The sequence below is a fragment of the Aethina tumida genome, chromosome 6, assembly GCF_024364675.1.
Source record: "Aethina tumida isolate Nest 87 chromosome 6, icAetTumi1.1, whole genome shotgun sequence".
Lineage (NCBI taxonomy): Eukaryota > Metazoa > Arthropoda > Insecta > Coleoptera > Nitidulidae > Aethina > Aethina tumida.
In genome coordinates, this window is record NC_065440.1 from 13301594 (window position 1) to 13314965 (window position 13372).

Consider the following 13372-nt stretch of genomic DNA (forward strand, 5'->3'; position numbering starts at 1 on the left):
TATAAATAGCACTTTTTTTGGTGTCGTATCCCTGTATTAAATGCGAGGGGAAAGAAGTGAATCCGGTAGAAAATATTCCGGAGTCGGGTAAAAAACAAAAAAGGGGGACGCAGGTGGCCCTATTGATAAAACACTGAACAAATATATATAAAACCAGTAAATTTATAATTAACTAAACACGAAATAATTAATTTTGAGAATAAAATGATATTGTAGAATGATTTTAAGGTTTCAACATTTCCCAAATATTTATATTTAATTTTATTTATGTGGTTTTAATAAGGACATCTATTAGACGGTAGTGCAATTAATTTTTCAAAATATTTAAATACATAATAACCTAAAATTTTACATTAATATATAAATTAAATTACTTATTAATTTAAAATGTGTGATTCAATCTTGTTTTCGTAATAATAATATAATAAATATACTCATAACTTTATATTCAGAGATGTTTTATATAAATAATACTTTTATGGAGTCAAGTCAATAAATTTAAATAGTATTAATTATTATATAAACTTTGTTATACACTGAATAAGTATTTATTTAAATAGTAAAATCAATAAATTTATATTAAATTAAACGTAAAATAATATAATTAACTTTTACAACAAAATATTATATTAGAATGATTTCTTTTTCAATTTATTCAACATATTAACAAAATAAAAATATTTTCTTTACATTATAAGATTTTATTAAAATTTTGATAAGGACATCTATTAGACGATAGTACAATTAATTTTTCAAAATATTTTGACACATAACCTAAAATTTTACATTAACATAAAAAATTAAATTACGTATTAATTCAAAGTGTATTAAAGCATGAAACAAATTTTTAAACAGTGTGACTTATATAATTAATGGAAAATGAAACAATTTAATTAATTTTTATAGTTAAACATTATTATAATATTATTTAGGTTTTTCTATTTATTGTACCTTTTTTCTTAATAATATTATTATATGCAGTTAAAACACTGAATAAATATTTATTTAAACAGTAAAATTAATAAATTTGTATTCAATTAAACATAAAATAATTAAATTTTACAACAAAATATTATTTTAGAATGATTTTCCTTTTTAATTTATTCAACCCTTATATAATAAAAGAAAAATATTTTCTAAACATTATAAGATTTTATTAAAATTTTGGAGGACATCTATCAGACAGTAGTGCAATTAATTTTTCAAAATATTTTTATATTAATATAAAAATTAAATTAATTATTAATTTAAAATCTGAAACAAATATTTAAATGGTGCAATTGTTAATATATGTATAATTAATGAAACATTTCAATTAATGTTTATAGATTATTACAGAATTATTTTATTCTACCTTTTTTTCCTAGTAATAATACAATAACTTTTACAACACAATATTATTTTAGAATATATTCCTTTTTAATAAATATGTATAATAAAATAAAAACATTTTCTAAACATAATTTATAAATGGTTTTAAAATTTTGGTAAGGACATCTATTAGACGGTAGTCAAAATATTTTGACACAATATAACCCAAAATTTTACGTTTACATCAAAAACAAGTTTCTTATTTAAAATTGAATTGGCTTTTTCTACTTATTCATTATTATTTCTATTTATTCATTATTATTTAGACAAATATTTGTCAGAGACGCATTCTGGAAACGTATTCATATAAATAGCACTTTAGTGGAGTTGCATTTCTAAATAAAAGGGAGGCAAAGAAGCGAATCCGGCAGAAAATATCCCGGGGCCGGGTGAAAAACGAAAAACGGGGACTCAGGTGGCAACGTGAAAACACCGACGGAACCGGAAAAATGGCGAATTCCTACGAGGAAAATTTCGAAATGCGACAGGACGTCCGAGACATTAACATTAATTCAATGCGTGGAAACATCGGTTTTTGTTTTCTCGTTTTCTGAAACGTAAACATTTAGTTTTGACCGGAGAGGAAACTATGACTAAGTCGATTAAATTAAAATGTTTCGACTTTTGTGTTTGTGATTTGTTGTTGTAATTTAAAATTTTACGTTACAATTAAAAATCCTATTAATTATTAATTTAAATACTGTTGAAACATTGAACAAATATTTATTCAAACAGTGAAATCAATAAATTAATAATTAATTAAACACAACATAACGTAATTAATTTTTATAGTAAAATGTTATTTTATAATTATTTTGCTTTTAATGTTTATTTCACACTTTTTAATAACATCAAAATATTTTCTAAGGCTTATTTATAAGGGTTTATTAAAATCTTGATGAGGACATCTATTAGGCGGTAGTGCAATTAATTTTTCAAAATATTTAGATTCATAATAACCTAAAATTTTATATTAATATGTAAATTAAATTACTTATTAATTTAAAATGTGAATCAAACTTGTTTTCGTAATAATAATATAATAAATATACTCTTAACTTTATATTCAGATATATTTTATATAAATAATCACGTCAATAAATATAAATAGTATTAATTATTATATAAACTTTTACACCAAAATATTATTTTAGAATGATTTCTTTTTCAATTTATTCAACATCTATATATTAACAAAATAAAAATATTTTCTTTACAAGATTTTATAAAAATTTTGATAAGGACATCTATCAGACGGTAGTACAATTAATTTTTCAAAATATTTTGACACATATCCTAAAATTTTATATTAATATAAAAAAATAAATTACTTATTAATTCAAAGTATATTAAAGCATGAAACAAGTCTTTAAACGGTGTGACATATATAATTAATGGAAAATGAAACAATTTAATTAATTTTTATAGTTAAACATTATTACAATATTATTTAGGTTTTTCTATTTATTGTATCTTTTTTCGTAGTAATAATAAAATATTTATATTTATAATTAAAGGTTATTACAGAATTATTTAGCTTATTCTATTTATTATACCTTTTTTTCGTAGTAACAGTACAATAAATATACCCTTAACCTTATATTTATAATTATTTGTTTCTACTTTAGAACCAACTTGATTGTAAGACAAATATCTAACAGATATATTTTATATAAATAACACTTTTGTAGAGTCACGTTTTTAAATATAAATTGTATTAATTATTACATAAATGCTGTTAAAACACTGAATAAATATTTATTTAAACAGTAAAATCAATAAATTTATATTAATTAATAATTAATTAAACACAACATAACGTAATTAACTTTTATAATAAAATGTCATTTTATAATTATTTTGTTTTTGATGTTTATTTCACACTTTTTAATAACATAAAAATATTTTCTAAGGCTTATTTATAAGGGTTTATTAAAATTTTGGTGAGGACATCTATTAGACGGTAGCTTAATTAGTTTTTTCAAAATATTTTGACATTTAATATAACCTAAAATTTTAGCAATGACATCTGTTATGCGGTAGCATAATCATACAATTTATTCCTGGAACTAACTGATTTCAAGAGAAATATATGACAGAAACACATTGTGGGAACTTTTCAATTCAAACTGCACTTTTGTGGAGTCGCCCCTCTGCATCAAAACCGAGGCGAATCCGGTGGAGAATATTCCGGAGCAGGGGCGGAAAACGAAATCGGGGACGCAGGTGGCACGGCGAAAACGGTGTCGGTGCCCGGAAAAATGGCGAATTCCTCCGGGAAAAATTTCGAAATGCCACGTCCGGACATTAAAATCAATTCGACGTACGAAAACGTTTCGTTTTCCAGTTTTTTTTTTTTTTTTTTGGATTTTCGAAATCGGCAAACATTTACTTGTGGCGAAGCCTATTAATTCAAAAAACAAAAACAAAAAATAAATCATCTCGTCGATTGACGTTTTTAATTAACACATAAATCGACGTTTGCGTTTGTGGCATTTTTTTGTGTGCGTGGACCGAACGGAAATTACTTTTGCGAAATAAAATTTCACGTGTGCCCCACAAACTGAAAGGACTGAAAGAACTGAAAATAAAGGCAATTTGTATTGTTTGCCTTATAATTTAACCCCATTCGTTGCCGAGTGGATCTGATCTGTGGGATTCGATTAAATTGTTAATATTTCTTCTATTTTGCTGTTTATAAATTGCCTTTTACATTTACACAATAAAATCTTATATTTACATTTAACAAAAAGTATTTAAAAAGGCGTATTTGTACGACATTTATTGGATAGTGGCTCAATTAATGTTTTTTTAACATATTTTGAGATAAATATTACATGAAATGTTAATTAATATAAAAATTAGGTTACCTACTGATTGAATCGTTGAATAAATATTTAAACAGTAAGTTAACTGAACACGAAATTATGTAATTAGTGTAAATTCGCCTTCTATATTTATTTATTTATATTTGAACAGTAAAACTCCACTAATAAATGTATAATTAAGTGAACACGAAATAATGTAATTAAAGTGATTTCGACATTAATATTTATTCAATAATTTTTTCATGTTAATAATTCATAAGATATATTTTTATGCATTATTTATAAGATCTTAATAAAGGTATAGCAAGGACATCTGTTAGAGGATAGCACAGTTAATTTTTTCAAAATAATTTATTACTTCAAATATTACTTTTAATATAAAAATTATATTACTTATTAAGTGAAATTCTGTTAAATCGCTGGACAAATATTTAAACAGTAAAACTCTACTGTATAATTAAATGAGCAAGTAATTAAGAGTGGCTTGTACTTTTAATATAAAAATTATATTATTTATTAAGTTAAATTCTAATAAATCTTTGGACAAATATTTAAACTATTAAAAACTTTACTAATAAAAAAAAATAATTGAATACGAAATAATGCAATTAGAGTAATTTCATCCTTTTTATTAATTCAATCATTTTTTCATGTTAAATATCCAGGTTATACAATTTTAAGGCCCATTTATACGATTTTATTAAAAGTAAGGACATCTGTTGGAATGTAGCACAGTTAATTTTTTCAAAATATTTTTATACTTAATATTACTCAATTATTATTTTTAATATATAAATTATATTATGTATCAAGTTAAATTCTGCTAAATCATTGAACAAATAATTAAACAGGAAAAATCTACTAATAAATGTATAATTAATTAATCACGAAATAATGTAATTAGAGTGATTTCGCCTTTTATATTTATTTAACAATTTTTTCATGTTAATAATTCATAATAAATATTTTTAAGCCTCATTTATACGATTTTATTAAAAGCTTAGCAAGGACATCTGTTGGAGGGTAGCTGAGATAATTTTTTCAAAATATTTTTATACTTAATATTACCACAATTATTATTTTTAATATATAAATTATATTATTTATTAAGTTAAATTCTGCTAAATCATTGTACAAATATATAAACAGGAAAAATCTACTAATAAGTATATAATTAATTAATCATGAAATAACGTAATTAGAGTGATTTCGCCTTTTATATTTATTCAACAATTTTTTCATGTTCATAATTCATAAGATATATTTTTAAGTCTTATATATATTATTTTATTGAAAGCTTAGCAAGGACATCTGTTGGAGGGTAGCTGAGTTAATTTTTTCAAAATATTTTTATACTTAATATTACCACAATTATTATTTTTAATATATAAATTATATTATTTATTATGTTAAATTCTGCTAAATCATTGAACAAATTTTTAAACAGGAAAAATCTACTAATAAATGTTCATAATTCATAAGATATATTTTTAACTCTTATATATATTATTTTATTAAAAGCTTAGCAAAGACATCTGTTGGAGGGTAGCTGAGTTAATTTTTTCAAAATATTTTTATACTTAATATTACCACAATTATTATTTTTAATATATAAATTATATTATTTATTATGTTAAATTCTGCTAAATCATTGAACAAATTTTTAGCCAGGAAAAATCTACTAATAAATGTATAATTAATTTATCACGAAATAATGTAATTAGAGTGATTTCATTTTTAGTATTTATTCAAAAATTTTTTCATGTTAATAATTCATAAGATATATTTTTAAACCTCATTTATACGATTCTAATAAAAATTTAGAAAGGACATCTGTTGGAAAGTAACACAGTTATATTTTTCAAATTTAATTTTGAAATGAAATTTATTTTTAATATATAAGTAATTATTATATTCATAATTTTTTCATGTTAATAATTCATAAGATATATTTTTAGACTTCAATTATACGATTTTATTAAAAATTTATCAAGGACATCTATTGACGAGTAGCACAGTTAATTTTTTCAAAATATTTTTATACTTATAATTACCACAGATGTTACTTTTAATTATTTATTATATTAATATTATTTTCATATTAATAATTCATAAGACAAATTTTTATGCCTCAATTATACGATTTTATTAAAAATTTATCAAGGACTTCTATTGGCGAGTAGCACAGTTAATTTTTTCAAAATATTTTTATACTTATAATTACCACAAATATTACTTTTAATATAAAAATTATATTATTTGTTAAGTTAATCATCGAACAAATATTTAAACAGTAACACTCTTTTAAAAAAAGTTTTAATTAACTGAACACGAAGCAATGTAATTAGAATGATTTCGCCTTTCATAATTACTCCACATTTTTTTCACATTAATAATCCCAAAAAATAAATTTCATGCGGTGTGTGAACCGTAAGAACCGAAGGTAAAGGCAATTTATATTTGTGTGGATCTGATATGTGTGCCTCGACCAAAATCCGGAGCAAATATAAATATAATTGCGAAAACTATGAGGGCAGAAATAACTTTTTTTTTTTTTGTTTCGACCGGCTAATTAATACGCCAAACAAAAGGTTCGGGTTTTTTAAAACGCAAATAAAAGAGTGACGACAATAAATATATTTTAATTATACCATCCCATTTTATTTACATCGTCCGAAAACAGCAAAAATAAAAGCTCAGACATTACACGTTCTATTTTCCCGGCAATTTTTATAATCATAAATATCCAGGCACGAACATTTCACCCCGAACTGCATGTTTTTGCCGTTCCGCGTCCGGCCAGGTTTTTCCCAACTGCACAATTTACGCGGTTCTATTTATTTTTACACTGCCATTACAGTAATTTTCGTTGTTCGCGATCAGTTTTTTTGTTTTTTTATTATTTTATTCCGTTCATTTCATTTTTCCATAACGGAAAGTATTTATTTTTAATCAATCGCGGAGTGAGTGGAAGTTATGGATTTGTATTTTTTCCACCACCGGTGCGGAGGAAGAGATTTATCGCCGTTTGAATAATTCGACGACAATAAAACTTTCGTTGGGAAACAAAACGCCGCGAATCCTGCGGGAATAGGCAGACACATGCAAAACGTAACGCCGCCAACGAAATCCGCGTTTTGCAGCTTTTTTTATTGTTATTTACTTATTTTACGTACGCACCTCTTTCAGCTTCAGTCAATTATCAGGTCCTGAAACGCAAAAAAAAAAATCAATTTCAATCATAATACATTAAAGTCTGAGCGGGTGAAATTTATTATATTCAGTAAATGTATAATAAAACATTTATATAAACTAATAAATTATTGACTGATGGGATAAGTGCATTTGCCGTTGAAATTCACGTATGGATGGACAGAATAATTTAAATGTTTTATGTTTTTGTATTGTAATAATATTCGACGTGCAAAAATCAATGAACCGCGGATTTAACGTTTTTGATACTTGTGAAATATTGCTGATTATTTAATTATTGGATTTTTGAGTATGTATTTTATAGCGATGGATTTTTCAATTTCCATTCCATGGAGGAAATTTAATTAATTTTTACAATACGGGATTATTTTATTATATACTTTTTATTTTGCTATTTATAAATTACCTTTCATATTTACTCAATAAAATTTCATAATCATATATTAAAAAATGTATTTATAAAGGTTCGTTATTAATATTTTAGTAGGACATCTAGTAGACGGTAGTGCAATTAATTTTTTGAATACATTTTGATGATTAATATAACCTAAAATTTAGAGTTTGATATAAAAATTACATTATTAATTAGTTTCTTGTTCAGTAATGTTAGAATAAACATTTCTATTAAAACTTGGTTTTTAATATTTATACCATTACATATTTAAAGACTATACTGATATAACTTTACTATTATTTTAACAAGGACATCTATTAGATGATGGCGTAATTATTTTTTATAATTTATTTTGATATTAATATTACCATAAATTGTATGTTCAATTTATGAATCACATTAATAATTAATTTCAATTTGGTTAAAATATGGAACAAATATTTAAACAGGAAAATTGTATTAATAAATTTAAAATTAACTACACACTAAATAATGTAATTATCTTTTACAACAATCTATTATTGAAATTATTTCACCTTTTATATTTATTCAGCATTTATTCATGTTAATAATGCAATTAATGTATTTTAAGTCTTCTTTGTACGACTATTAACATTTTATCAAGGACATCTATTAGATGATAGGACAATTAATATTTTAATTTATTTTCATATTTAATATTACTTTAACGTTTATGTTCAATTAATGAATCATATTTATAATTAATAATTAATTCTGTTAAAATATGAAACAAATATGTAAACAGTAAAATTGTACTAATAAATTTATAATTAAGTATACATTAAATAAGTTAATTAACAGTTATAACAAACTGTTATATTGGAATACTTTTATGTTTTATATTTACTCAACATTTCACGTTAACAATACAATAAGTGTATTTTAAGGTTTATTTATACGACTTGAAAATCTTTTTAGTGAGGACATCTATTAGATGGTAGAGCAATTAATTTTTTAATATATCCTAATATTTTATATTACCTTAAACTATATGTTCCATATTTGAAACACATTAATAATTAAATTCAATTCTGTTAAAATATGGAACAAACATTTAAACAATAAAACAATACTAATAAATTTTTAATTAACAGGGTACTAAATAATCCAATTAATTTTTAAAACAAATTATTTTATTGGAATAATTTCACGTTTTATGTTTATACAATATTTTACATGTTAATAGTCCAATAAATATATATTTAAGGCGTATTTATACGACTTAAAATACTTTTTAGGAAAGACATCTATTAGACGATAGTGCAATTAATTTTTTGATATATTCTGATATTTCGTATTACTGTATATTCAATATATGAAATACATTAATAATTAATTTAATGTCGTTAAAATATGGAACAAATATTTAAGCATTGAAACAATACTAATAAATTTATAATTAACTGGGCACTAAATAATGCAATTAACTTTTAAAACAAACTATTTTATTGAAATAATTTCACGTTTAATGTTTATTCAATATTTTTGCATGTTAATAATCCAATAAATATATTTTATGGTTTATTTCTACGACTTGTTTAATATTTTAAGATTTTAGGAAGGTCATCTATTAGACGGCAGTACAATTAATTTTTAAAGTTATTATGACACCATAATTAACTCATTTAAATTCTATTAAAACATGGAACAAAAAATATTTAGACAATTTTAAGAATAAAATTTATTAGACGATACTGTAGTCATTTTTCCATATACTCTGACAATTAATATTACGTTTGATATAAACATATGATTAATAATTAATTATGCTTTAACATGGAACAATATTTAAACAATGACACAATAATAATAAATTCATAATAAAACAGAAATGAAATTTTTCAAAACACTTTGATAATTAATATTACGTATGATATAAAAATATGATTAATACTTAATTATGTTTTAATATACAACAATATTTAAACAATGAAACAATATTAATAAATATATAATAGACTGGACACAAAATAATGTAATAAACTTTTACAATAAAATGTCAATAATGCATAAAATATATTTTAAGTGTTATTTATACGGATTATTAAAATTTTAACAAGGACACCAGACGGTAGCACAATTATTAGTTACAGACATAATATTTTCTAATACTTTATATTTAATGTAAAAATCACACTATTTTGTGTTAAAACAGACATTTACATTTATTTATTAGTAGAATTTTACTATTTAAATACTAAACAATTTTTGTGTTAGTCCAGAGTCTTCAGCTTTTATAAAGTTTCTTCTCTAAACCTGAAATTCAAGCTTCCAGTGATAAGTCTCAATTTCCTTTGCAAAATTTCTTGTTTAACGTGAAGTTTTAATATTTTCTGGAAAGATTATTTTCTCATATTCGAATGCCACAAGTCTCTGTAATATCTCTGTAAGAATGTTGAAATTCTTCTAAAGATATTTCCACTAAACATTATTTCCCTTTACTCTAAATAATCGTAAGTTTCCATGAAGATCTTCACACCTGAAATGCCGACTATAATATGATTTATATCATTTAAAAAAATTCAACTACATTTTCTATTATTTATTATATTATTATTTAATAGTTATTTGACTTTTTTTCAAGTTAATAGTCTAAAAAATATATTTTTAGGGCTTATTTACATGAATTATTAAAACGTTTAGAAGGACATCTATTGGACGGTGGCGCAATTATTTTTTAATACTTTACACAGTTAATATAACCCAAAATTTTATGTTTAATAAAAAAAGCAGATTTCCTATTAATTTAATTTAATAAATTGACTACATTTATTTATTAGCACTAATTAAGTTTTCATGAAGATCTTAACAACCTGAAATACTGATTGCAAAAACCTTCATTTAATATGATTTATAAATTTTTCCGGAAAAATTTTTTCGTAGTAGAATTCAACTATACATTAACATTTTCTATTATTTATTATATTATTATTTAATAGTTATCTGATTTTTTGTCAAGTTAATTGTCTAAAAAATATATTTTTAGGGCTTATTTACATGAATCTATTAAAACGTTTACAAGGACATCTATTGGACGGTAGCGCAATTATTTTTTAATACTTTACATAGTTAATATAACCTAAAATTTTATGTTTAATATAAAAAGCAGATTTTCTATTAATATCTTCAACCTGAAATACTGACTGTAAAGACCTTGATTTAATATGATTTTTAATTTTTTCTGGAAAAATTTGTTCGTAGTAAAATCCGACTATATATTAACATTTTCTATTATTTATTACACTATTATTTAATAGTTATCTGACTTTTTGTCAAGTTAGTAGTGTGAAAAATATATTTTTAGGGCGTATTTACAAGAATTTATTAAAACGTTTATAAGGACATCTATTGGACGGTAGCTCAACCATCATTTAATACTTTATATATTTAATAACCAAAAATTTTATGTTCGATACAAAAAGCAGATTTCCTATTAATTTAATTTAATAAATTAATTATGTACTTAATTATGATATTTTTTTACAGACATTGTAGATAATAAGAAGGTTTTTGTGTCGCAATATTATGTGCCATTTATGAGAGACGACACAATAATGTTATTGTCCATTTCCATCATGGGCAGTAAATCCCCGATGACAGTGAGGAAAGCAACGGAAAAACGGAAAAACGTCGTGCCAATTAATACCGTCGAGCGGCGACACTTCACATACCGACCCGTCAGCCGCACATGTTTCGCAAGTATTTTTACCCGCCTGTCTCCAGATGGAACGCGTGCAAGTTTAAACAAACGGTAAATTTCGCCCGGTTAGCCGGAATTCGCCCGTGCCCCCGGAATTTGCCGGAGCGCAGGCATCCGCAAATACGGAACCGACCGCGGACACGTCGTCCGGACGTTGATTTAGTTTTAGGCGTGCAACACAAACGCGGGGCTGCGGCTCGAAAGCCGGCGACCGTTTCGAGTCCGGCCACTTTTTCCGGATGCGGAGCCGCGAACAAGACGGACGCCCCGTCCCGTAAACACGACTGGGGGGCGGTAATGACTGCGAACGCGTTCGGCCGTCGGGGGAGGCGCCGTAAAAAAGGGAGAGTCCAGATTTGTGGGGCATTAACGTCGATGGGGAGGTTGAAGTTTTGTTTCTGGGTCTCGAACGAGAGGAGTAAATCTTGTTTTCCAGTCGGAATAGGTTTTTTTAAGTGACTTATCTATGAATTATTTTAATTTTTTTTTGCTGGGATAGGGTGAAAACAGACTCCAGAACGAAAGAAGGTGCTTCAGAGTTGTTTCAGACGTTTCGTGGTGAAGGTCGAGATTTTTTAGTTAAATTATTTCAAGGTGATTGGTGGGAGCTTTTAAAATGATTGCTGGAACTTTAATGTAAGAAAAGAAACTTTTCAATAAAAATTAAAATTTTATATTAAATGAAGGGGTTTGTAACAAAAACAAAACTCCAGAGTGGAAGGAGTAACTTTGCACTGGAAGTTAAGACTACAAAATTAAAGAAAAAGCTTTATATCGATTAGTGAGTCACTAAAGTAAATATTTTATAGAAAACAGAAGAACTTTAATGTGAGTAAAGAGGTTTTGCAGTAAAAAAGAACTTTATGTTAAATGCTTTGTAGAAGAAAGTGGGGCTACAAAATGAAAGGAGTAACTCATCCCTGGAAATTAGTACTTCATATTTAGAGAAGAAACTTTATAATATTGAAGAATTTAGATTTAGAATAAAAGCAGACATATTATAGTGGAAACATTAGGAGCACCATGTAATTGAAAAATATCAAGATGAAAGGAGGAAGACATTTAAAAAACAAGAATTTCGTAGAAGAAGGAGAAACCTGAAATCTCACAAGTCTTTATAAAGATTATCATCTAGATTTGGAGTGGTATCTTCATTCAGGAAGTTCCACATTCCTTAGAAAAGCTTTTGATTTAATTTTCCGGGTTTAAATTAATAAAGTAACAGTCAATTAACAATAGAAAATTGTCGATCATTCAGATGAAGTGGAAACCATTCGAGGGTTGAAGTTAAAGAAAAAGCTTTATATCGATTAATGAGACATTACAGTAAAAGTAAATATTTCTAGTTTATAGTAGAACTTTAATCTGAGAAACGAAAGTTTTCAGTAAAAATTAAAATATCATATTAAATGAAGGGGTATGTAGCAAAAGCAAAACTCCAGAGTAAAAGGAATAACTTTCCACTGGAAGTTAGGACTACAAGATTAAAGAGAATGCTTTATATCGATTAGTGAGTCATTAAATTAAATATTTTATAGAAAACACAAGAACTTTAATGTGAGTAAAGAGGTTTTGCAGTAAAAAAGAACTTTATGTTAAATGCTTTGTAGAAGAAAGAGGGGCTACAAAATGAAAGGAGTAGCACTTCACTGGAAATTAGCACTTCATATTTAGAAAAAAAACTTTATAATATTAAAAAATTTCGATTTAGAATAAAAGTAGATATATTATAGTGGAAACATTAGGGGTCCCATGTAATTGAAAAATACCAAGATGAAAGGAGGAAGACATTTAAAAAACAAGAATTTCGTGGAAGAAGGAGAAACCTGAAAACTCACAAGTCTT

General features: G+C 24.8%; 1 protein-coding gene across 4 annotated transcripts in view; it reads right to left on the bottom strand.

Annotated features, from left to right (window-relative positions):
- LOC109605368 (TWiK family of potassium channels protein 7-like) overlaps positions 1-13372 on the bottom strand; it is a 234727-nt gene that overhangs the window by 179136 nt on the left and 42219 nt on the right. For 3 of the 4 annotated variants that reach the window (XM_049968423.1, XM_049968424.1, XM_049968422.1), the window contains one exon: positions 7380-7408. The exons of the other annotated variant lie outside the window; for it this stretch is intronic. The gene's annotated coding sequence lies outside the window, so the exon portion shown is untranslated. The remainder of the gene's footprint in view (positions 1-7379; positions 7409-13372) is intronic. 4 annotated transcript variants of the gene reach the window in all.